The following is a 27,616-nucleotide window of genomic DNA, read 5'->3' as shown; positions in this document are numbered from 1 at the left end:
AAAGAATGGCTTGATGGGCACCTGGAAGCCAGCCAAAGCCAGCCCACCAAGTTTATCTAGAACAAATATTTTTAAAAATTGTACTACTTAAGCTTTTACATGTATATGTGTTTCTAGCCTACTTGGTCTCCCATAGCAACTTTTCTAAATGAAGAGAAATATTTTCTCAAAGATCAGCTTCATTATTGAATCACTCAGAACTCAGAGATGACAGTAAGTATTAACTTTTCATTTCAATTTTAAGTTGTTTTTCAGCTCTTCCCCCTATTTGGTACTTCAGATATCAATATTATAGGATTCTCAAGATAATATCATAACTACTGTCATAATAGAATAGTAATGCTTGCTGTTTCAGTGTATTTTAAGGAAGCAAATTTTGTCAATATCCTTTTTTTTATTTCTTCATTCTATGTAATCTTTTTTTCTTTAAAATTTTATAACAGTGTGTAGAAAAATACTCAAAATACATACCTAAACATGAAAAAACTTTATTTTAGGAGGGAAAATGTTGATAGTCATACTTTTTATTTTCCAGTGAAATTATTAACTATTGTATTCTTTACTGATTAATTTTTTTGCTGCTGGTAACTTGAGCAATTTTAAATGGTCAGTTTTCTCTCTCCTTGTTAAATCTCTGGGAGATTTCAATAATTATCTGACCCAGGAATCAAGTCTATTTTAATCCCAATAGCGTATTAGCCCTTTATTTCTCTATTATTTATTGCTCTGTTCCTGTTTCATTTGCCATGAATACCTGAAGTTCCTGGTGTCTAAAAACAGTCTTGTCAAGACCATGAAAATTATTTTTTCTTCCAAATAATTCAGATTCACCTGCAAGGGCTAAATGCATAGCTGATACCAATATGCATCTAATAGATATTTTGTAATAGTTCCTTAGCTTATGAAATACCAAAAGCATAAAGTAAATTGTTAAATTTGTTAGAAAAAAATGTTAGTCCTGTCCTTTACTCCAGCATTATGCTAGCCATAATTTTTAAGTCTATGTCACCAGCAACATGGAAAAGAGGCAGGCATCACATAAATAAAATTTGGCAAAGGATTTGCAGTTGGGTAAGGTAGCTTGATCAATGAAACATCAAACTCAGTAAGAATAAAACCTTGTTTTTCCATACTTAAGTTATGGTAATGTAAGCATATTCTAGTGACAACTAAAGATTGAGCAACAATGCAATCATTACTCATCAAAAGAAAAAACAAAGACAAATATAAAAGTTCTCAAAACAAACATACCTTTGTGAGCATTATTTAAAATACAGATAAATTTAACAAACTCCAAAACTGAGAATATGATGGGAAAACAGAAACCTTTCATCTCAGCTGGAATTACTCATAACTCATCACACTAAATGTTAGTTCTTCTTTTATAAAAACTTATTTTGTGAAAGCAGTATTTCAAAGGCGGATTTTGTCTTACTTCCCCGCCAAACATTATTTTTCCAAGAAAAAGATCAGGGTATTTCCAAGGTTTTTCTATCAACAGCTTTTTGTTGAAAACCCAGGACTTTTATCAGTTGTTACTCTTCACACCCTCTCAGACTCATTCACAGTAAGTTTGCCTCATGGAAAATGTCAACTTCGTCAGAAATACGAACAGAAAAAAAGAAAAAGCATGAAAAACACAAACATAGAAAATGCAGGAAATAAAGCATTTAGATGACGTGTACAATTGTTTCAGTCCTCTCTTTTCTACCTTAGAGCTTATGTCATCCAGGTTGTATTTTCTAATTTGTGTAAAGACAGGTGTAATTTAAAATGCACAAATGTTCAGCATCAGAAAGGAACAGTTTATCATAGGTGATATAATTCCATGAGCCCAGCTGCTAGAAAAGAATTGGGACACAAGATGAACCTGCAAGTAGCTAGAAAAGTATTACTAATCACAATACATATTTCTTAATGGCAACATTTCTTTTGAGTGAAAAATATTAAGTGGCTGCTGAAGAGTCATATTTTCTCTCACTTCCATCCCCTTCCCCTCCCATATTTATTGAATCTCATACTCTGTGCAAGAGTAAAGCTAGATTTCTCCCATCATGCAAGGGCTGGTATACATAGGAGATTTATCATGAAATTTGCCTTAGCACAAAATCTTTACAGGCACCTTTATTATATGTGTAACAAACATGCTATACTGACTAAACCTGCAGCCGGTTTTGCTGTGATCCGACTGTCTTCATCAGCAACAAGGAAAGAATCGTGTCCTCAGTAATGCCTTTTTGAACACAATGTAATCTCTAGTTTTGATAAATGTAATCAATTCAAACCTCATTGTGATATCATTGAGCCGTCGAAAATAAAGAGCAAAAGACGCAACCTTCTGAATTTTAGACAGTACTTAAGAGTGAGTGAGCAGCCTGGTATCCTTTAACCAATCTTTTTTCGGAGGGGTTATAATTTGTGAGGAACAGGCTCAAAGTGATTGTAAAGTGTTTTCAGAATAACAGGATATACTGCAAAGTTATTTGATAAAGTTCTTGTTAAGGTTTTTAGTTTTCTTGTTCAAAGTTGTTTTCTATATCTATAAATATATTTTGCATCACATATTCCTAGAACTGCAAAATCAGCTAAAGATATCTACCAGAAAATAAAGAAATTAAAATTCATAACAGCTATGCGGTGAAGGTCAAGAAGGTTATTTTTAGTACTAAAGAAAACAATGTAACACAATTTCTAACTCCACTGTGCATTACTAAACGTTACATTTCACTTTCCTAGAGCGAAACTAGCAAGGACAAGAAGCAATATATTAGAATTCCTTGTTGATTAGAATATCACAATTGAAAGACCAGAGGTTTTTTGTACTGAAGGGTCTCATTGCAATGAAAAGAGGAAAGTATTGTGTTTAGTATGTCAGTGGTTTTTTTTTTTTTTTTTGTTTTCCACTGACCTACAAAATTTTAAGCTTTAAGATACGTTAAAATATTTATGTAAAGTTAATATTCATTCTATCCACTGTTTGCAACCATTCCTCAATAAGTTACTAGAACTAAGGTGAGGAACAACAGTTTTCAGTGTCAAATAGTAAGAAGTTTATCTTTTGTTTTTCAGTTTAAAACTAAATTTATAAATTATAAATGAATCAATGAGAATATACTACAGGGTTTTTTTTTCCTTTTAACACCGATGCATGCCAATTGTCAGTTATTTGAAATATTTTTTTCTCAACACTAATAGTTTAAAATTTTTATTTAGGTATGAAATTTCTTTATCTTAGTGCTGTGAAATATAAACAGTTTTGATTGTTAATTGTCACTTATTCCTCATTAATTAAACATAAGATAATCAGACCCATTGAAGGAAAAAAAACTTCAAATGAGAGCTTTATATGAATACATTCAGTGCTGCTTTCATGTTTCAAGGCATGTATTATATTAGCCAATCAATTCTTAATTTATTTTTCCTACACAACTGAAAAACAAGGTTTGCAATACTTGATATGGAGCTGTGCTCTGTAATGAGGTGGAAGAGGTGATAATTGATTCCGATTGACACAAAAGCTAAAATAATTCTGATGTGTCATTTCGAATAGACCCTGAGACCTCAAAAACAAAGAGGAAAAGTTTCCTTCAATCAGTTGCTGCAGCCCTGTGAATGGAAATGTCTCATGAAGTTATCTGTATTTACAGAACAGAGAAATGTATGTCAGAAATACCAAAATAATTTTAGATGTAAGTAAGAATGGATAAATGAGGTTTCCTGAGTGCAATCTTGGCAGCTGACACTAGTTCTCTCAGTCTGTCCTTACCCCAGCTCCCTTGTACCCTTTCAGCACCCACCCCCTGAATACACCTGCATTATCAAGTAATTTGGTATAAATGGAGCAGCTTGGTAGATCAAGGCGGTAGAACCTGAGGTTTCTCATATCTCCATTAAATGACCCTTAGGAAACTGTATGTCTAGTACCCTGATCAAATATCCCCATTTTTCACATTTTTAATTCTGTTTTAAAAATAAACTCCTGCTGGAAGGATATCTTTTCTTCCTCAACTGAAGATCTCATTGCCAAGCAGCACCACACTCTCCTTTCACCTATTTCCTGGCTGAAGATACCAGTTACTGCCTCTGCCATCATTGCTTTAGTAAAAATCTGACATACAAAATACTTCTACTCCTGCTTGTGCTGTTTTCTAGGTGAGACCATGGTGACAGCTGCCCAGTCCTCACAGGGATTATTTCCTTAGTTTCCAGAGAAAGGTCACATTATATCCAAGCATTTAGGTTTCACCTTGAGTCTCCAGGGCTTGAGGAACAACATGCCTTATACTGAAACACTTAACTAGTTATGCAGCCCCAATTCCATCCCACATATTTATATTTTTTTCCCCTTCCCTCTTTTCTTTCATTGACTCAGAACTTACATCAAACAAATGTAGCTCCTGTGCTACTGACCATCCTCAATATACACGTGTTTTGGTTTTTATTTCCACAGACATTTGCTTTCAAAGATAGGTAGTATGTACAAGACTTTGACTACTTAATAGTTCCTAGGATTTTCTAAGTGGACCTAATCTCTTTATATGTAGAGGAGTCCACTAAAATGAATGTTTTCATTCCAGATTTTTTTCTCCTCTTGTAAGAAATATCATGTAGACATTTATACTTTATAATCAGACAAGAACCAGGATATATTGTATTGATAGGGACACAATAATTTCTAAATGAGATGGAAAGAGCCTGGAAAATGTGACAGATTGTTTGACTGGTTTGATCTGAGTTTGCCTGTTTTATCCTGTACAAAAGTAAATAAGTCAGATTGACCCCGAGACTGATTTCCTGGTAAACAGCTGAGTCTAGGGGAGAAGATTCCAGTGTACAAGCTGTGCAGAATGAGCAGTGAGAGAGTCAAAGCTGGGGGCTTGCAACACAAGTAGAGAGAGAACAGTGAGGAACAGGGAATAGACACAGCCAGACCACTCTGGGGGTGGACAGAAGTCTTTATGGGGACCAGGAGCAATTGAATAAAGTTTCTTCCAACTCAAAAAAAAGGGAGTAAGAAACCTAGCCTGTAGTCAAAGACTGTTCTGATTTGACTATTTAAAATATTAAGTAATGTAGTTTCTATTTTATATATAACCTCAGCTTTTAAATATAGTGTATTTCCTGCCTTCTTTTGGGGGCAGGAATAAGGAAACATTCTCAACAGTTTCATTGCAAAGAAGGTTCTGTCATTGTGAGATCCATCAGGTCAAGCAAGCACCTAACATGAAACAAGAATACTTTACAGTCTTTGTTATATAATTTCCAGCAGAATTTTCTGGCTTAGTTATGTCTGAACATACAAGATAGCCAGGTATCTAGAGAAAAAGAACTTATCTGCAAGAACAACCCTAAAATCATATCTATTCTCTTGATCATTTCTTCTTACTACAAGATGTTGAAAAAGTCCTGCATTTCCTCGTTTTTAATTCCTTTTTGAGCCTATTATAGGTCCTTTACAAAGCAGGGCTGGATACGCAGAAATTGGGAAACAGAACATTTTGTCTCAGTTGGTGACATGCTTTTAAAAAAAGCAAAAGTTTATTTAATAGATTCGATACTTCATAGAAAGATAATAAAATCATGGCAGTAAAAAATAACTAGAATAAAAAAGAAAAGCATTGTAAGAACATCAAGTTTGAATGGACTCAGGATATTTAAGGAACATTATTTCCAATATTTTCATTGTCAAGTAATAAAATATAATGTAAATGGTATTAGGTCACAAATGGTTACCCAGTGATCTTCCTGAGTTGCCTTGGATAGTGAAGAATGATCTACTCATAAAGGTAAACTTCAATAAGAAGTATTGGTAGCGAGTAGTTCTGTTTAGTAGGTAAGATTAGTGAAAAATGGAATTTGAGAAAAAGCTGTCAATTCTTCAAAGAAATAATGCTGATAGCAGAAGTCTAAAATCAGAATAATATAGAAAGTTTAGCAGGAGATCAGCATGGTTAAACTACAAGTTCTTAATTGATCTCAAATATAAAAAAGGAAGCATTTAGAAATTAAAAATTAGGTCAAATTACTAAGGACAGAAATAAAGCCTCAGCACAGAAGAGAAAAATTAAAAGGTCAAGACTAAAATGAGATGCAATTAGCAGAAGTCGTAAGAATGACAAGAAATCAGTTTCTAAGTATCAGAGGAAGACCAAAGAAAGCATTGTTCTGCTACTAATCAAGAAGGAAAGCTATACACAGGTAACACAGAGAAGGCTGAAGCTTTTAGTGACTTTTTTTTTTTGCATCAACCTCCAGTAAAAACATCCATTAAGAAGAAGTGCCTACCATAATTAATATCAGTAACAAAAGAGGAAAATTGCATCATGGAATAGGAAAGGCATGAGTTGCAAAGCTTTTAGATAAGTCAAATCAACGTGATCAGATGAACTTCATCTTAGGATACTGGCTAATGCAATGAAAAATCTCCTAGGGGTTATTTTTGAGAACTCTTGGAAGATAGCTACAGTACCAAATGACTTGGAAAAAACTCTGTATGTAAAACAAGAGAAAAGAAGAAGCTGGAGAATTATACAGCAGTTAGTCTGACTTCATTCCTTCAAATAAAAAAAAAATAAAATAAAAAAAAAGGTGTTTTAAAAGCAAAAGAAACTGAAACTACTTGTGGACAGTGTGAAAACAAGTTGATGAATGAGAGTCCATGTAGGTTTGTCAAGAACAAATAATATCAAACCTACCTGTTTTCTTCTTCTGATTAGATAACAGGCTTTAGAGTAGGAGAACATTAATAGATGTAACACTTAAACTAAGAAGCAAGGATGAAGCAATTCTATGCAGACCAGATCTTGAGTTTATAGTGCTACACGACATGTAAAAGCTTGAAAAATAGGAAAAAATATTGTTATGATCCAACCTCAAGGACTTGTTCAGCAGGATGGGGAAAGGGTAGGCTTCTTTTGCACATTTGTATGGGCAGTTCAGAATGACAAGGATCACTCCACGGGTGTATTCAAAATTCCAATATTGTTTTCTGAATGCAGAGTGGCAACTCTTTACTTTGAGCTTGGTCAAAGCAGCAACGGTATAGAGCAACAATCTTTTACTTTGAACCAAGTCAAAGTAACAAACAGTTTACAGCAAGAAATTGGATACAATCAAATTCACCCAGCAGTGCCAAGAAAAAAAAGTGAGCTAGATTTAAGGAAAGAATAAGGCAGAGAGAGAAAGAAGATAAGTAGCAGAAAAAGTAGAATATAACATAAAAATAGACGTCATCTCAATGAAGTCCAACATGTGTTTCCTCAGGAAACATGGTCCGTGGGCCAGAGGACATGTGTGCTTCTTGACAGGGATTGTTTATAGTGGAGCTCCATCCGCTGTTACGATATGAGGAGCAGTCTTGCTGTGCCTACACCGTTTCTCTGCGTGTAAAGTTCCCAAATTGGGGCACTCTCAGAAATTCCTTCAGGATTTTTTTTTGAGTTGGGGCTAGGAGCTGTGATAGGAATAACCAAATACTTGAAAAGAGAAATTATATGTGGCTAGGCAAACTGCTTTCTGAAAGGAGTATATTTGGAATGGTTTTTGAATCAGACAACTGAGGCTAGCATCTGAGTACTAACACCCTGCAAGGCTGAAAATGCCAAGAGCCTATAACTGGAGTGTAGGAGTTTCCAAAGTGCCTGGGTAGCCCACATAGCACTGGCATCAACTGGCCAGTAACATTTAGTAAACTGAAATTTAGGAAAGAACAGAAAATTTAAGACAATATTGAAATGTTTTGGCTTAGATGCTATTTCATACAACATCCCCATGAGCAAAACAAAAATAGAGTAATAGAACCACTATAATATGCAAACTTGACTGGTTTGTTTTCCTGGAGTAGACCTGGTCTGTTGGCAAAAAGGAGTTTGCCTTGCCTTCAATTAATTTCTTGGTTATCATTATCTACCTAGATGCTGTAATAATTAGAAATATAGAAATAGAATAGATTAAATGATGGAAGTACAAAATACTACCCTGAACAGATTTAACTAGCTGTGCTAATATAGGATATAAAATATCCATAACTTGATAATTGTCCAAGAAAGGATCTGGGGGTTTGGGGCAGATGGCTGACTTCCTATATATTAACATTATGCTTTTATAATAAAGACAAACATACCACAAGAATTTATAAACAAGCAAATGGACTATTGATTGTATTATTCACATGTGTATAATAATTCGCATGTTGACACTTCCTCCTACTTTATGCACATCAGTAAATCCTTAGCTGGAATAGTGTATGCCGTTTTACGTGTTGCACTTTGGAAAAGGTGGATTTACTATGAAAAACACAAGACAGCAGCAAATATGGTAGAAGTTAAACAAACTCCTCAGAAAGGACCCTAAGTCAGTCAAACTTTTGGAATGACTCTGTGCCTACATCTTCCTTTACACGAAACCCCCAAAGAATAATGAATTGTTCTTAAGCTTACAAAATCCAGGGATTATTAAACTATTAAGTAGAATTCCTAGCTTTTTAAACATAGTCAGCTTAGAAATATAAAGGATTTATATGCAGCACTATCTCTCCCAGCCCACTGCTCTTTTATCTCCAGCCTACTCAGTGACTAAGGCAAATCATGCCCAGTTCCCTTTGCTTCCTCTACAGCACCTCTGAAAATTTCCTGTTTCTTCTCTCTGTTTCTTCTTAGCAACTCAGGTTGTCCTCCACCTGCTGACTTCTACATCTTTCAAACGACTTTCTCACTCCCTTATTCTGCTTGCCACAACACTCATTTTCCAAGAGCCCTGCTCTCTGCCAGATTCAGCTGCTCCCTGGGAAGAAACCTGTCTCTTCTGTCTCCAGATAAGTATCTCAGTTAATTCCTTTCCTGAAAGGAGTATAACATGCAAAACAAGAAGATACAAAGATACCATCTGTCTCATTCCTATAAGTGTTCATTAGAAATAATCTGTTCTCCATTGCAGATATGGAGAAGAAAAGTAATTATAATCTTAAATTTCATCAAGAAGGATTCAGGTTAGAAACAAGACGCTGGAAAAGATTACTTGGAAGACTGGAGTCTCTCTCATCAGAGTTACTTTAAAAAACAACTAGCTTTCTGTTTCCATCAGAAATAATATCAATATAGTTCATCCACAGAGTAAAAACATAGGCAAGAAGCTGCCCTATAACTTTTTTTTAACATTTTATTCAAATGTATTTTGTTACTAGGGGTCTTTATCAGGTTGTTGATTTCACTAGATGTTAAAACTGGAGTGTTATCTTACATATTCATGATTACTGGAGTCAGGGTGAACCTGAAAATCACACAGACTTGGGAGTGACATGAAAGAATGTGAGCAGGAAAGAAATTACTATTTGAAATTTAATGCTTTAAAAGAAGTTGTGCTTTGAAGTTTTGAGTTCGCTTGACTCTTATACCCATAGGTATGCCCTAAAACTTGTAAAATCCATGTGAAGTAGAACCATCAGTTTGTGTAGGATATTAGGCAACACTTAAATTCAGTGCAGAATGGGTAGAGGAGTGATGCAATGACTTCACTCAGTTTTTCTTTGTGAGAGGTGTTTTGCCACACAAGCTTTAAAATGTACACACAATTCCAAAATTAGACATTAGTATAGTGGCTTTGAAAGAATTAAGAAAGAATTTTATGTAAAGTCTACATATAGCTGTGCAGCTTAAACTTCATACTACAAGAAACAAAATGGCTCTGAGGCTTTTCTAGGGGCTTGTATCTGGTTGTTTGTTTTTGAAGGTTTTTTCATTTCTCTAGAGATACAATCCTTAGTTGGTTTTGGTTTTGTTTTTTTGGGGGGGAGGGGTATTATTATTATTATTAATATTATTGTTATTGTTGTTGTTGTTATTATTTCCTCTTTTTTTAGCTGAGACCAGTAAAGTATGCAAGGTGTTGAGCAGCAATTGAAATCCACACCTAGCTATTTCAGTACTAGTTAGTTGTCAGAATTTCTTCTAAATGATACTTCTAACTTGTTCTTGAATTACCTGCTCTTTATAATTTATAGCAAGTTTAATGCTTAAAAATAAAACTTTAAAATAATATTTTGGCATCTTTATATCAGTTTTACAGCAACCATCTGTACAACGCGCTATCAATTTTATGCAAAGGAAAAACTCATTTTTGCACCCCACACAGCTTGCTGGCCTTTTTTTCCCCACCAGAGCCATATGGGTTCAATATATGTACAGAGAATATTGTAAATGAGGCTTCTGTTGTCCACTTCAAATGATTCCCAGAATGACATTTGTAACAGCTATTTGGAAAGAAAAAAATAGATATTATCAGATTAAAAAGCAATGGGTTCGTACAACATACAGTTAAAGCAATCTTATTGTCATATATAAACCAGGCTTGCACATTTTTCAACAAATTTGAAAGTATTGGTTTAGGAATAGCTGCAATCGGTCCACACATGCATGTTAATTTAGTATGCTGCTAGACACCTCCATGGTCTGCTGCAAGGAGACTTCAGTATTTTCCAGCTGCCTTGCCTGAGGACTAGAGGTCAATGGGGTGATATTGTATCGTATTTACAGCTGCTTCATAACCTGCTTCTTCAGAGCATCAGCAAAAAAAGCCTGCAATCCAGTCTCTGCTAATAAGCAGAAAGGACCAAGTCACTTATGTCTGTATGTTTTCCAGTCTTATCTGTTTGGAAAGAAGTTGCAAAGAGATTATCAGTTGGATGTGCAACTGATCATCAGCATCAGCATCAGCAAGCTCAGCATTCTTATTACATTTGGAGGCCTAATGCAGGAATGAGGAGTGAAACTGTCACCCATTCAGAGCTGAAAGCAAGTTTTCTGAATAAACTTTATGAAACTGCAAAATAATTTTGGTAAACTGGATAACAATTCTTTTGTGTGAACACAGGTCCAGTCTTACAGTATAGAGAGATCCCCTTACCTATAGCAGTCACAGCAAGGAGAATGAAGTAACTCACTGCAAATTATGTACACTTAAATGGTGCTTTCCTTGTCTCTTTCCGAGATTCCTGAATTCTTTCTCTGCTATACAGAAGAGCATTAGTCAGAGACAAAAACTCACTTCTAGATGCTTTTCCTGAAGTAGGCCTAAAATTACTTCAGGGAATTTAGGGAGACCATAGGACCACTCAAATTCTCCCTTTGAAGAGGAAATAAGTCAGGACATAGGGCTTGAATGGGAATGACCATCTCTACATTGGACATTCAGTCTGCTTCTAAAGTTCCTTGGAGACAGATCTTGACTGACAGTTCAGTCATTAAACAGAGAGATGCTACAAAAAGGTTCTCCACAGTAAAGTCCAGAAAATTATTATTCACATCAGGGAATGAACTTCTTTGTGTTCTTCAAATCTTTGCAAAAGATTTATTAGAATATACGTTAAATGTAAGAGTTTTGAGGCTGTACTTTAACCATATTTTTCCTCATATTATGCAATTAAAAAAGTACATTTATCTAAGTATAATAGATTTTGGAAGAAAATGCGTATCACAAACTTATGCCATTTAGCTGAGAAATTACTATCCTTTCCTCAGCTACCCAGCATGAAAAGGATTATTATTAATAGAAGACACTAAATGCACGCTACTTTCTCAGCAGGATTATTTCATATATGGTTTAATGGACTTTCTGGATTAGTAAATTGTTCAGTAAACTGAATTCTCATGTGGTTTTAGAGACTATATGATGTTTGATAATACTCAGGACATTGCTCCTGTGAAAGAGGAGAGTGGCTTCTCCACACCCTATATCTAAAATACCATGGCAATTCACACAACCTGTGAGTCACTTCTTCCCATCTGCCTAGCAAGAACTTCCCATGTAGAGAGAAAAACATAGTTTTGGCTAAGTAGGTTATTCTGGTGCATGACATGCTGTCCCTCCATCTTCCTTTCTCAATGAAAAAACCTTTGAATAGTTGGAAAAATACATGCACTATGTCACAGGACAAACTGTATATCACACGTGTAATATCTGCAGAGCTCTTAACTGACTTCTGACCTCTGAACTGTCAGACTCTGCTTATTTATCCAACAGCATTTCCTCTGTGCTACCATCTTAAGTAATAGCACAGTAAAAATTCTGGGTCATTATTTTTAATGAAGAGAGGGGAATTAGGATTCACAGTCAGGTGATCAATTTGCAGTTAAGGCCGGAGGCAAGAGAATTTCAGTTTCGCGGTACTTTGGGAAGAAATACATTGCAACAGGTCCTGTCGTGTTTTTTGGAACATTGTGAAAAAAAAACAAACAGCAGACTGACATAACCACAGCGAGGAGCAAAGTCACAGCTGTGTGCATTTCTCAGTAGCATCCACGAATGTGGAGGAAAAAAGGATCAGTTCTTATAGAAGCTTCCTCTCTGAAGAGGAGACCTGTAGGAAAAGAATACAGGTACAAAGCATAAGAGGACATTCTTTCACCTCGCTTACACCATAGCACTAGTGCATGCAATTAACTGATCTTTTACAAAACTAGCAAATGTGTTACACACTGTAGTCTTAATTTTTATTTGCAGGGGAAATTGTTCACAATTAAAATGTACTTGAATTTTAGAAGCACTTTAAGATAATTCTGGGAAATGAACAAAAGTAATTTTTCATTTTTTATAATAGTTTAATATTTATGTTTGTGTCTATTTTAAATCTTTTTTTTTGTTTAGATGTTAAAATAGATATTTCAAAGGGCCATATTCTGAGATAGAATAGACTTCTTTTGAATTCACCCCAACATGATTTTTCAGATCAGAGACTATTGTTAAATATAAAGTTAAGCTTGCCATTCCTCACTTTCTCTGATGATTTATGGATCAAAGCATCGCTTGTTTGGATCTTTTCTAAGACAGAGATGTTTTAAAGGACTTTCACAAGGGTTACTTTGTGGAACTGGAACACTTCCAAGATGCCTGATCTTGACTAATAGCCAAGATGAAGCTTTATTTGAATTTTAAATGACTGCACAGCCTCCTCCTCAATGTGCTTTAAAGATCCACTCATGTAGTGCTTATGAACACAGTGTTCTCATTGATCTTAAAGGAATTACATATATGTAAGGAACTTAGATTACTTTTTTTTTTTTTGTCTTGTGCATAGAACCATTTCTTCTACCTTTTTGCAGTGTACCCCTGGAAAAAAAATAGTTTAATTACAATACAGTTTGAAAGAAATCTTTGCAAAACCATTTTCTTGTCTGAGATGGGGACATTCACTATTGCTCCTCACTGCAGCAAAAAAAATGAATGAATGAAGCATAAGGAAATGATTGAAAAAAGTATTTAATTGAAAAAATGTTTGTTGAGTCCAACAATATGGACCTGCCATAGGAAAAGCAAAGATTGGACATGCAATAAAGATGGAAAGAATATTAGGTAGAAAAGTATTTTCTACTTTAATTGAATTCAGATTCTGAAAGAATTATATGAACCTCTGACAACAAACGTCAGTATTTTCATGACATGAAGGTTCCAACCAAGGACTAGAAGATTTTGGAATTGCAGAAAATTAATCCATATTCTAGTAGTGGTCTTATAAAAAGCACTTAGAGGATATTTTCCTTTTTACTATGTGAGGAATGGGAGCCTACAAAACAATATAAGTTTAGCTCAAAGGAATGGAAGCAGATAGGATGGCTAATATCATATGCTAGAAATCTACTTCATAGCTGAGGATAACAACAGTAAACCTGATATCCAGCCTGAACTTCCCCTGGTGGAGCTTCAGGCCATTCCCCCTTGTCCTGTCCTCCGTCAATTGGGAGAAGAGGCCAGCTCCCTCCTCTCCACAACCTCCTTTCAGGTAGTTGTAGAGAGTAATAAGGTCTCCCCTCAGCCTCCTCTTCTCAAGGCTAAACAACCCCAGCTCTCTCAGTCGCTCCTTATAAGACTTGTTCTCCAGCTCCCTCACCAGCTTCATTGCTCTTCTCTGGACACACTTTAGAGCTTCAACACCCTTCTTGTGGTGAGGGGCCCAGAACTGAACACAGTACTCGAGGTGTGGTCTCACCAGTGCTGAGTACAGAGGGAGAATAACCTCCCTGGACCTGCTGGTCACACCGTTTCTGACACAAGCCAAGATGCCATTGGCCTTCTTGGCCACCTGGGCACACTGCTGGCTCATGTTCAGTTGGCTGTCAACCAGCACCCCCAGGTCCTTCTCTGTACAGCCCTCCAGCCACTCTTCCTCCAGTCTGTAGCACTGCATAGGGTTGTTGTGCCCCAAGTGCAGGACCCGGCATTCGGCCTTGTTAAACCTCATGCCGTTGGCCTCGGCCCAGCGGTCCAGCCTGTTTAGATCCCTTTGCAGAGCCTCCTTACCCTCAAGAAGATCTACACTTCCACACAGCTTAGTGTCATCTGCAAACTTGCTGAGGGTGCAGAGAGAAGATGGGTTTTCTGGAAGCTCAACACAGAAGGTGGATTTTGCATGTCCAATCTCTATTCAGATAGGGCTCTGCTCAGATCATATGTCACTTGTGGACAGAGATCATATCAGACAATGTTGGATAAAGGCAATATTTTCCAGGTCAAGGCAGAAGCCTTTTATTAGCTTAGTGATTCATAGAGCAAGTGTCACTTCTAGGGGATTGGAAGGGAACCAGGAAGTTTTTTGCATCCTTGAAGATGAGGAAAGTAATGAAATGTATGTCATGCTAACTGTCTGTAAAGGCTGCTACAAATAGCCTGAGAAGATTAAAGCACTTCTGCAACTGAGTTTGTCTACTTCTAACCATTAATACAATTTTAGAGTAGCAAATTTATCTTTTTTTTCTTTTGCCAAATATTTGAGGTTCATCTCCTCTATTAACTACACTTGAGTTAGTAAACACATCTGCCTCAACAATCAACAGATGCAGAAGGTCTCTGCCACGCAGTCTTCATTTCTTTCTCCGCTTCTCTGTTTCATTAATTGGCTGAAGTTTTTAATTGGTAGGAATGCCTGGAAAAGTGAAAATGTATGTAATGCTGTTCACAGAGTCACGGAGTGGTACAGGTTGGAAGGGACTTCTAGAAACCATCTAGTCCAACCTCCATGCTAAAGTAGGCTCACCTAGAACAGGTTGCAGATGAATGTGTTCAGGCATATTCAACATATGAAACAGAGAAAACAGAGAAAGCCAGAAACAGAGGCTCAAGCATCTCTCTGGGCAGTCTGTTCCAGTGCACTGTCACTTTCACAGTAAAAATATTTTTCCTCATATTCAGGTTGAACCTCCTGTGTTTCAGTTTGTGAATGGCAGCACAGCCTTCTGGTGTATCAAATACTCCTCCCAACTTTGTGTCATCAGCAAACTTGAAGAGGATACACTGTCTCCCCATCAAGGTCATTGATGAATATGTAGAACAAGACTGTGTTAAGTACCAATCCCTGGGGAACACCATTGGCCACAGGATTCCATCAAGACTCTACACTGCTGATCACAGCCTTTTGAGATTTGCCATCTCACCTCATTCAGCACTGGGCTCACATTTTCCCTAGTCTTCTACTAAAGCACTTGAAGAACCCCTCCTTGGCATCCTTGGCCAGATTTAATTTCAAGTGGACTTTAGTCTTCCTCATTGCATCCCTACATACTTTGACAACATTCTCCCATTCCTTTCAAGAGGCCAGTCCCTTTTTCACCCTCTATAAACTTTTTTCTTCCAGCTGAGTTTTTCCAGAATCTGCTTACTCATCCATGCAGACCTCCAGTCTTCTTTGCTCGATTTCTTACTCCTAGTGATGCACCAGTCTTTAGGTTGAAGAAAGAATTACTTGAATACTGGCCAGTTCTGTTGGACCCCTCTGCCTTCTAGAGCCCTATACCTGAGATTCCTCCAAGTAAGTCTTTGAAGAGGGTAAAATTAAATCTCCTGAAGTCCGTTTTTTTTATCCTGCTTATTGCCCTTATTACCAAGGCCTGCCATCATGATGGTGATTCCAGTTGCCTTTGGAAAGCCTTGTCAACCTCTTCCTGATCAGGTAGCCTGTAGCAGACATCCACAGTAGTGTCCCCAAATTTAGCCTGCCCCCAGATTCTTACCCATTAGCTCTCTACTCATTCCTCTTCCACCTTAGGCTGAGCTTGATACCTCCCAGTTGCTGCCTTGTATAAACAGCAAACCCCTCCCCCGCCTTGCCTTGCTGTCCTGTCTTTTCTAAAAAGCACTTAGCTGACAGTGTCCCAGTCACACTCACACGAGCTGTCCCATCATATTTTTGTGATCTCACTGGGGTTGGAGCCCTGCGACCACAAACAGATCTCTAGTTCTTCGTGTTTGTTCCCTAAGCTGGATTCATTGGTGTACAAACATTTCAGAGAAGTCCTTCGGCATGCAGGTTCCCCTTGAGGGATGGAGAAGGATTCACCATAGCCACACATGCCCTTGAATGGTTTCTGTTCTGGTTCTTATTGTTGGAAGCAGGTAAGAGATGTTTTCCACTGCCCCGGTTGGACTGTCTTGTTTCCCAGTTGGATGGGATGACATGAGCATTGCCATTTTGGACCTCACTCCAAATCTTTAAATTAAAGCTTGCCCTACCAAATCAACCAGCCTACTGCTAGATTCCCTTGCCCTTTCTAGAAAAGTGGATCACATCTCTCCCTAACAGGTTATAGTCATGGAAGGATGTCCCATTGTCATAAAAAGCCAAAACCTTCCTGATGGCCCCAGCCACATAACCAGGAGTTGATATGTGTCATAGACCTATTTCTGGTGCCTCCTTCCCTCCAAGTAGTAAAATGGAGGAAAAGATAACTTGGGCACCCATATCTTTCACTGAGACCCCCAGGGATATATAGTTTTCCTTGATTCTGCTTCAGCTTTGGCCCCTTGTGTCATTTGTGCCCACATGAAATAATAACAGTGCTCTGTGCTCCTCATAAGTTGTTACACCCTCTAAGCAACATCTCAGATCTTAGCTCCCTGAAGGCAGTATGCCTCCCATGGCTCTGTCAGGCTGACATATCCGTTTCTCGTTGTGATAGTTGAGCATGGAGACTGAAACGGAGCCTTGCTTTTGCAGATCACCAGGGTCCAAAGTGCCTCGTTCTCAGTAGTGCCTGCTGCAGGAGCACGGTTCTGAAACAACCTATCTGTCTCTGTTTCGACCCCCTTACTACTGTGAAGCCTTTTAACAATTTCTTGCAGTTTAGCCACCTGACATAATAGATTATTAACCTGCGAACATCTTTTGCAGGTACTCACCTTTACTCCAGGAGAAGCATCTGGGCATTTGTTGCAATCTACCACCCGCACAAAAGTCTCCTTTTTTATGAGTTATATCTGAGTTGATGTGTCAGACATCTCATGGGTTTTGTCTTTAGGAACACTAGTTTTAGCTCTGAGGTGTGCGTCCACTGTTTTGAGAGAGACCTAGACCTGGGCTGTAGGCCCACAAGCCATTTGTAGAACCCTTCCTGTGCATCCTTCCATGTGAACTGCCACACAAACTGCCACACCACACTGGCTGATGTGTCATGCCCTGTTTGCCCACTCTGGTAACTGGTGCTCCCTAGAGCTATTTAAATCATCCACTCTTGGCAATGCCCAAGCCATGTCAGCCTCATTCACAAGAGCTGCTGGGTCCTGGTGGGTCCCTTTGCTTTTCCACAGGCTTCCTTGGCTCTAAGAACCACCCCCTGTCCACATCAGTCTAGTGCTTAGTCCTAGCAGTCACCATTGCTGCTATTCCAGCTATATGAAAGAATGTCTCTGAAGATCCAGTCAGCATTAATATATGGTACATATAAATCAAGAATAATGATATCCAAACCCTACGGATGGGGACTTGCAATCTTAACAGCACTGTACATGTCCTTAAGGCACTGTAAAAGACACAAATTGTGAATTTTCATTACTGAAATATTTTCTCTCAAGGCCATAATAAAAGAAAGTTTATTACACTTACTTGGTAAGATGCAGAGGGAGGCTTTTCTGAAATCTGATTTCTTTATAACATGTACTTGATAAATGTTAATTTTTAAATCTTCAATCTGCCCATCCGCACTGATTTTGCTTTCATAAAATTTAATAGAGGTTGATTTTTCCCTGAACGAACAAGTTCTTGAAGGTCTTTGGAGAGTGAATAGTGAATCAACCAACCTCCGGAGTCATCTAAATGATGAACAACCTCTAGGACACCTGAGGCAACTGAACTTTCCCTCACTGCATGCCAGAGCTGATGTACAATATTGTCACTTTTATGAAGTGAAACCTAGTTGGTATGGGATTATCCTATAAACTTCAGTTCTCTAAAACAGTAGTTACTGTTGCCTGCACAAATCTCGTAACTTAGCTGCTCTTTTGTTATCTTCTAATTTGTTCACAGAATTCTTAGCTGTGTGGCAATTATGCAAAAAGGAAAAAAAAAGAAAAAAGAAAAAAGATAAAAGAAAAAACAAAGCAGACTATGTTAGTTGCATCTTGTGGCTCTAATTAGCAGCAGTTTTGACAAGCATTTCAGTGTTTGTAAATGTTGGTAAACATCAGTGCTTATTTCTTTCACAAATTTTTTTCAGCTCAAGTGAGCTAACATGAATGTTCTCTGAACTAAATGCTGCAAAACAATGAAAAGAGCTATTTAGCTATTTTTATTGACTGAAATATTTAAAAGGCATTTTATTTTAACTTGAAGAATCCTGAAGTAAAAAAAAAAAAAAGTTAATGAAAAATTATTGATCTTTTTGTCTACTTTCCAGGCAAAAGTATGCCAAGGGAATTTGTCATGGTTTACACACAATAAAATGAATCTCCTCTGTCACTGAAGAAAAATCTGTATTTGGTCACACCTCCAGATTCCCTAAAATAGTATCTAGATCTGTAAATTTAAAATTCCAGCTTAAAGCATATGAAATTTCTATACTGATGTTCTACAGTACCATGGGAACTTCAACAGATAGTATAAGTTACCAATCTGTATCATATTTTAAATGTAAGACAAAACTTAGAAAAACTGATCACAGAACTTGCATGAAAGCAGAGTAACATACTATGGTTGGTGGGAAGAGTATGTCTCTAGTATTAGACTTTCATAATTGTTTTTGCTGCTAAAGGAATCAGGCATGGCAATCTAAAAAGATTTCTTGAAAGATAAAGATACTCAGTTCAGATATTTATATAATGTCAATTTATTGGTTTCATAAGAGAGATGTCAAATGCATTTTAGTGTATGCATGTGACACAATCTACGAAGCTCACGATACCCAAGTTCACTTTGAGTTTTGACTGTATTTAATATCAGATTTTATTTTATTTTAGTTTAGTTTAGTTTAGTTTAGCTTAGTTTAGCTTAGTTTATAGTTTATAATTTACTGAAAGGATATCACGGATGGTATTATATATAGAATATATGCAAATTTTCTTCTAACTTTATTCCTTTATATTTCAGAAAACTGTGATATGGAGAATACTTAAGATTTCCTGCCTTTTTTCCTGTGTAACAATATAATTCTGAAACTTCTGGTGCTTAAACTTAGGTGACAGCGATTGTGTTTTGGGTGTTCAACTTGTTAAAAGTGAAAGACCAGGTAAAGCAGACAGTTTATGGACTCATTTGGAGGAAAGATTCCTCATGGTGGTAACTATTCAGGGTGGGATTTAGTGGTGTGGGTGGTCCTTGTTATCTCCACATTCTTAAGATTTTCTCATTCAAACAGAGATACTGCAGTGCATTTTTCAAGATAATAATGTGTGAAATGCTGTCCACATGAATTTAACAATTGTCAACAGCTTTAGGTTTATAATTCATACTATCTAACACTGAATTCAGAAACCTATGGCAGTGCAAACTTGAGACATCAAATGTCTTATTAAAAGTTACTTCACCCTTTTACTGTCCAATCAAGCATAGACTAAATTAATCCTAACCCTCCAACAGTTTGCCATGATTTTGACATATTAACGTTTATTCTGAGAGTTCTCTTCATTTTTCTGTGACCAATGTCATTATCTGCTACTGTAGTAGTCCTCTTCCTTTGCTGTGTTTCAGGACTTTCAAATACTAGGTGTGCCTTACATATTTTTTTCATCTATTTTAGCTTCTTCAGTATTTTTCATGGGCTATTTTACTGCCTATAGTAGGGTTTTGCATACACAGATAGTAAAGCTTTTTAACCATGACCTCTTTTTTCATAGTATTAATACAATTTTCATGGTATTGCTGTTTCGACAGAAGAGAGTGCTTTTAGCAATATACAGGGAAATGAAAGGAAGAAAATAATTTAAAATTGGAAGACGAGAATAAAATATGGATAAATAATTCAAATGTATGTCTCTACTCATGGTTTCAGATATTTCTGTTTTTTAAACTTTATTGGTACTTAACTTGTGGGTAGTCTGGTGTACATTTGGGTATTTAGAATATATGCATAGATGTATAGAGGTAGTACAGAATTGTGCTGGATAAAAAGTATCTTAAAGATAACATTTTTTAATAGGAAGTGATCTTCTCACCTAATAAAGTTCTTTGTTACTACTCAGTGTTTTGCCATGTGACACTTCAGGGGGGTTAGGTTCACGTATGCCACAATGTCCTTACACTTTCAAGAACCATAAGGCTGAAGATCCCTATATTAGTTTGTACAGAACCACATTCATTGTTTCTTCCATACTACCTGCACGTATTTACATTTACAGAACAAATTACTTACTTAGAAGACACAGTGGTACAAAACACCACCCTGCGTGATCTGTTTAATGGTTTTGTTTTCTTGAATTTTATAGCCCTATATTAAAGTTCATCTCTGCATATGTTTGCTTTAATGAATTGACTGTTCTAAAGGCCTGAGGACAGATCTGATGTTCAAAGTCTCCTGAATTTTAATTTTGGCTCTTACGGACTGAACACTTTTGAGTAAGTATGTTGTACTTTAGCATTTGAAACAAATTGGTGGGCACGTTATTTTCATGGGAATATTATGGACACTGCTAATGCTTACAACTATACTCTGAAGCCATGTGGTGCCATAACTTTGAGTTATTCCTGCCTGTATCTTCCAGAATTCCAAGTTATTACATTTGAATTATATATCCGCTCTTCATACTTATTTCATCCATAACAGCACAACAAATGCTTTGCAACATCACTATCAGTTCATAGCTCAAACATAAATGATTGCATGATTTCATTGATTCTAATCTATGTTTGATATTACAGGGATTCTTAACTATCATCTAATCAGATTTGGCATTCCAGTTAGGCTGTGCTGCATCTCATGTTGAAATTCCTTACCCTGTTCTTGTTGCAGTAAGTATGTGCTGCTTTTGCAAGGAGTGATTTTGAACCTAGATAGCTGTTGCATCTATATAAGCAGTTGTACATGTGACAAGCCAGATCAAGAAGTTAAATTATTAATTCAGAGAGGTATCAATTCCTTGATCCGAGAAAATGCATAAATTGCTGGTGCTCAGACACAGGAATATGATAAATACCATGCTAGAGATAGAAGGACTAAGGTGAGACTGTCCTTATTTTACAGAAGCTCAAATTTATGTTACAATTAAGTGATGCTCTTACTACAACCCCAGCTTCTTTTACTATGATTAAGTAGTGAGACACATTCTAAAACTGCCCAGACCTCCCCATGTTACTACATATTTATATCTGCATGTCCTATAAAATTCTCAGCATTCCAAGTGTCAGGGCCTGTTGGCATTGTATACTTTTTCTGTGTCTTTACTATAAGTATATGATTTATATTGTTGAATGAAGTAATGTCATATTTATGTATATGCCTTTTCCAAGATATTTGCTACCGAAGTGGCTTTACTGTCATATTTGTATTTGTGTATGTATCTGTTCCCATGCATAAGTAAATATAAGTTTTTGTAGCTGTACTGGCTTTAGTTTTGTGGTGTACACTGACAATTCCATGCAAAGCCTTTAAGAGACACTTGAACATTTTCAATGCTACAACAGCTGTGCAAAAAATAAGAGCTTTACAGGCTCTTTAGGGAGCATAGCAATTAAAAGCAAGGTCCCCATGCCAACATTGTACCCTTCAGACAAAATAACCTCCACAACTTATTACCATGTAGTTACAGTATCACTTAGAGAAATATAACATTAAAATATCATGTAAATTCAAATACTTAAACCCAACTCAATAAATAAATGAATGATTTTCAATTAATCCTAGAGGTGCCCCACGCTGTTACTTGGATCAGGTAATTTACCATAGTGCTGTCAGGCAAATATCTCTTACATATGCCATTTCACATACTAAAAATGCCATTGCTGAAGAAATTGTTTATTTATATCACCTGTCACAGCAATTCAAAAGCAATTTTCTGAAGTATTTTATTGAAAAAACATTTAAAATAGATGTTACCTCTTCCAAATCAGGTAATTTGCAGTAAGAATACATTTTGTGTCATTAGAGTTCTTTTGCTTTCCTTTTTGACTTTTTCACTTAGAAGGCTTTGGGGTCGTAATTGTTTAGATAGGAAAATGTTGATAATTAAGTTTAATTTACTTTTATAAAACCTCATTTTAATATTTTGTTGCGGAATGATTCTGTTTATTTTTTTGAATATCCAATTTATCATTAAAAATATTCAATCAAAGTCCTGTTTCCTTTCTAAAAAAAAAAAAAAAAAATCAGTGAAAGGAAGTTTTTTTCCATCCCCTACTTTTCCATCTGTTAACACCAAGCAGTAGAACACCTGGGTATGTCCCTAGCATTACTCATACCAATTTTTTTTCCCTCTCCTCTTTCCAGGCTACATTAAAATACATTACTTGGTTAATTTGATGCTGAACGGAATAGGATTGAAGGTGGCTTCAGACCAAAAGGAACAGCAGAAAACTAACCTTGCATAGGTTTGATGGGCATTAATATTGATGATGTACGTGAATTACATGAACCTTTGTTGTGGTTTAACTCCAGTAAGCAGCTGAGACCCACACAGCTGTTTGCTGACTCCCCTCACGATGGGCTGGGGAAGAGATTTGGAGGGATAAAAATCAGAAAACTCATAGGTTGGGATAAAGACATTTTAATTGGTAAAGCAAAAGCTGTACATACAATCAAAGCAAAACAAGGGATTCATTCACTGCTTCCCACGGTGAGACAGGCATTCAATCATCCCCAGGAAAGCAGGGCTCTATCATGCATCATAGTTACTGAGGAAGATAAATGACATAACTATAAATACCCCACACACCTCCTTCCTACCACTTCCTCCAGATTTTATTGCTGAGCACGTTGTCATACAGAGTAGGATGTCCTTTCGTTCAGGTTGGATTAGCTGTCCCAGCTGTGACACCCCCCCCTCAACTTCTTGTGCAGCCTCAGCCTACTTGCTGGTGGGGCAGCCTAAGTACCAGAAAAGTCCTTGATAATGTGTAAGAACTGTTCAACAACAGCAGAAAAATCAGTGTGTTATCAACACTGTTCCCAGCACAAAACCAAACAGCACTATACCAGCTACTATGAAGAAAATTAATTATATTCCAGACAAAACCAGTACGACCATGAACCTCTGAATGCAAAAAATAAACAAATATTAGAAAAATGTTCCTTGAACCCACTGACCTTCAGGGAAGTTTTATAAAAATATACTGGAATGAAGAACTCCGTTGTATTGCCCTGGGCCTGGAACCTTCTGAAATTTACATGTATAGTTTTATGGGTTGATTTTTGTTGTTTTTTTTTTTTTTTATTCTTCAGCTGTTTCCCAGGATTTGTGAAAAAGAGCCAGTGAAGAACTTTGTGTCAGCTTACAGTGACTTGGAAGCTCATTCACTCTGAAGTTATTTCCAGATGAGATAAGCTTTTTAAGTGTAGATAATATCTGATCCATAATTTTTTAATTATTTCATTCTATATTTTTTCAGTGTTATTCACAGGCACATGCAGAAGTTTTAGTATACAAAATTGCCTTATGTCATTCTTTTACAGAAGTATGATTCCCTTTTATATATTTGCAGACTACCTGGTTTCCTATTAAAAAGGCAATATTGAAACAGTTTCCTGTTTGTTTGCTATCCTAAAAGAAAATCCAACCTTATATTACTTTTGCCTTATATCCCTTCTATTCCCAGCAGTTTGTTGGTGAAGACCCAGACATGCCAGCCATTGACAACTGAGAATACTTCATTTCTGAAATTTGCCCATGAAGTGAAGAAAGTAGGGTGATCCTTCTGGAAGCCCTAGTAACAATTCACTTCCCTGGTCTCTGGCATGTCAGGTTTTCCGTCAACTTGCTAGAGAATAAATTATTAATTCTAATGTCTGAGTAACTGAATAACACTATTCTGTTCTGGGATTAAAGATAAGATTACAATAAGGAAATATATTTTTTAAAGTTTTATTAAAGGTATTTCCCCACCTCTTATAAGTATCATGCAACCAGTACCATCTTAAACTGCATCTTTTCTACACAATTCAAAAACAATTTGAGGTCGAATATGATTTTCTTTTCGTAAATCTATTTTAATAGTACATTCAACCTGCCTCCTCTAAAACTTCTTTATTCTTTTGAAGAGACATTTTGGCTCAGCCTTTATTACTTTTTTTTTATTATTATTCACTTCTTTCTCTGTTCTCAGAAACACTGCGTTTTGATGTAATAATATGTAAGTCAATTTTTGTTTCTCCTTTATTCCTTTTTCTGGTCATGAACCCTGATCATCAACTGAAAAATGTATTTCTGATTTCACTTCCTTTTTTTGTAGATACTGGAAAAATATTTGCACATATGTACTTAAATCAATTGCAAAGCTTTTTGCTTCTCTGTCTAAGATATCATTACGCATCTCTTAGATCATGCAAGATCTTTCGCATACAAGAAAGTTATATCATTTTCTGAAAGAAAAGAAAATGATAGGTCAGATATGTCTCAAATGTATGTTGATTCATTCACTAGGAAAAACAGTAATAGACAATTCATACAAATAGAAATGTGAGGCATAACCTCATGAGGTTCAACAAGGCCAAGCGCAAGGTCCTATACCCACATCGGGACAATCTCCGTTTTCAGTACACATGGAGGATAATGTGGGGGAGAGCAGCCCTGTAGAGGACTTGGGGATGCTGGTCAAGGAGAAAATTAACTTGAGCCGGCAGTGTGCACTCACAGCCCAGAAGGTCAACTGTATCCTGAGCTGCATCAAAAGAAAAGTGGCCAGCAGGTCAAGGGGAAGTGATTCTGCCCCTCTATTCCTCCCTTGTGAGACCTCATCTGGAGTATTGTGTCGAGTTCTGGATTCCTCAGGAGAAGAAGGATATGGAACTGTTGGAACAGGTCCAGAGGAGGGCTACAAAGATGATCAGGGGCTGGAACACCTCCCATACGAGGATAGATTGAGAGAGCTAGACTTGTTCAGCCTGGAGAAGAGAAGGCTCCAAGGAGGTCTTATAGCAACCTACTAGTATCTGAAAGGGGCCCATAAGAAAGCTGGAGAGGGGCTGTTCACAAAGGCTTGTAGTAATATGACTGGGGGCAATGGGTATGAACTGGAGAGAGGCAGATTTTAGACAAGGCACAAGGAAGAATTTCTTCACCATGAGAATGGTGAGACACCGGAACAAGTTGCCCAGGGAAGCTGTGCATGCCCCATCTCTGGAGGTGTTCAAAGCCAGGTTGGATGGGGTCTTGGGCAGCCTGATCTAGTGGGATGTGTCCCTGCCCATGGCAGGGGTGTTGGAACTAGATGATCTTTAAGGTCCTTTCCAACTCAAACTAGTCTATGATTCTATGACCTGTTAGCTGAAAAGGCAAAAGCCTGAAACTACCGTAGAAGGCTTCGCAGATGATCTTGGATGTTAAGTTCTGGTAACACAGTAAAAAAATGTGAAAATATTTTGCATTTGCTGAGTTCTTACACAAAACATTTTCTGAAAATTTGCACCTCGTATCTGAACTTCTAGGAGAATAATTCAGATGGCAAGGCACATAAAACTTGTAAAAATGCAAAGAATGCAAAAAAGGCAAATGCAGCATGGTACAAGTAGAAAAAAAAAAAAAAAAGAATTGTACCTGCACAGTACAAAACTAATCTATAGTAAGACAAGGAGGACCTTCAAAATGACTGAATTCTCTGATTAAAATCACAAAGATAGCAAAATAGAGTATTAAACTAGATTAAGATACTCTACAAAACCAATAGTAATAGGAACAACAAATTTAAATTAAAAAGATGCTTGGAATATTCCTGTTAAAACAAACTAGTTATGGTGATAGCCGAACAATAATATCTGTTGCCCATTTACTGAGAATTACCGTCTTGAACACTGGCATTCAGGATCCACACTCAGTTACTTTTAAAATTGACCATGGACAAATATGGCTTATTTTTATTAAGACTTGAAAGAGATAAACCCCAAACCTGAATTGAAACATTTATTTCTCAGTCTGTTGTCTTGAAAAATGATGATAATACTATTGATCTATCTCACAGTGATGTACTAAGTATTTGCACAGTGCTTTAGAAATTCCAGGCCCTAGAGTAATACCAAGTATTACCTTCAATAAAAACAAATAATACTGGGCAGAAATAAAAGTGTAAAGATGAATAAAAACACCTGGTCTTTCTTCAGTCAAAAAAAATCATAGCAGTAACTCACCAGGAAGCAACCATAATATTCATATCAGTGTGAATGTTAAGTTATATATAAATCTCACACTAGAAAACTTCTGAGATTCAAATTGGTTGCTTTATCACTGGTAGACTGAAGAACATCAGATTTAAACACAGTAGCACAATCCAGTGCTTTTATTCTTCCCGATATTTAAAGCTTTGTTATACAGCCACTTAAGTCTTTGAGATTATTTTATGGTAATGAAATCAGATAGTTAATTTCTAAATTATATAATGAATAAAGTAATGTATAAATAGCATTTTTCATTATCTAATTCCTTGATCTACAATCACAAATGACAGATATTTTATCTGAAATCTTTTTACCTATTATCAATTCTCTGTACTTGTACTGTAATATAAATAAGGCTGCTAAAAACTGAAATGACACAAGGGAATACTGAGGAAAGCTAAATGAGCAATGAAATCTTTATTGCTTTTAAGCATATCTGAAGGAGGTCTTGGGTATTTCCATGATTATATTCTGTTCTGCCGTTGTTTATTGAGATTCAGTAAATGAGTTACATTTGTGTTAATAGGATATTAACGAAAACAACTATTAAAATTATATTTTATTTTGGTCCACAAGGATAGGAAACACAAAAGTTAAAAAAGGGAAGTTCTGAGATATCTGAAGAGTCCAAAGGAAAAGATATTTTTTTGTTAAGGTCTACCATTTTGCTTGCTTAGATGTTAGTCCTAGTAATTGATTAGATATTACTGTATTAAAAAAAAAAAAAAAAAGAAAAATTATCTCCAAAACACGTATCAGGTACTGCGATGAGGAAATTTACAAGACTGAATAAGTACAGGTACATTATTTGCATGAATAACAGGATAGTAAGTCATCAAGAACTAACAAGATAATTAAGTCAATTTTTAACGTTCTCTTTCATTAAGTTGCTGTCAGAACCTGTGCTTCAAAACATAACTAGTTTCAAAGACATAGAGAGAGGAAAGAAGGGAATCAAAAATAAACTTCTCAGGACTTTTAGAAAGGGCAAGTAGAGAACTAGAAGAGGGAGAGTAAGGCAGATACTCAACTGTGAAGTGGAAGGAACAGAGGAACAGTCACTTCCT

General features: G+C 36.5%; 1 long non-coding RNA gene across 2 annotated transcripts; it reads left to right on the top strand.

Annotated features, from left to right (window-relative positions):
• Positions 1 to 27,229, top strand: LOC128851328 (uncharacterized). Of its 2 annotated transcripts, XR_008448671.1 has the most exons (6): positions 1 to 213; positions 19,343 to 19,481; positions 20,677 to 20,806; positions 21,110 to 21,199; positions 22,674 to 22,800; positions 23,625 to 27,229. It is a non-coding gene; the product is annotated as an uncharacterized LOC128851328 (long non-coding RNA). The 2 variants fall into 2 exon arrangements; XR_008448670.1 differs by lacking the exon at positions 1 to 213 and having other exon boundaries at positions 18,115 to 19,481.
• The last annotated feature ends 387 nt before the right edge of the window (positions 27,230 to 27,616 follow it).

Source organism: Cuculus canorus, chromosome 2, assembly GCF_017976375.1.
Source record: "Cuculus canorus isolate bCucCan1 chromosome 2, bCucCan1.pri, whole genome shotgun sequence".
Lineage (NCBI taxonomy): Eukaryota > Metazoa > Chordata > Aves > Cuculiformes > Cuculidae > Cuculus > Cuculus canorus.
This window is presented reverse-complemented; position numbering and strand designations above follow the sequence as displayed.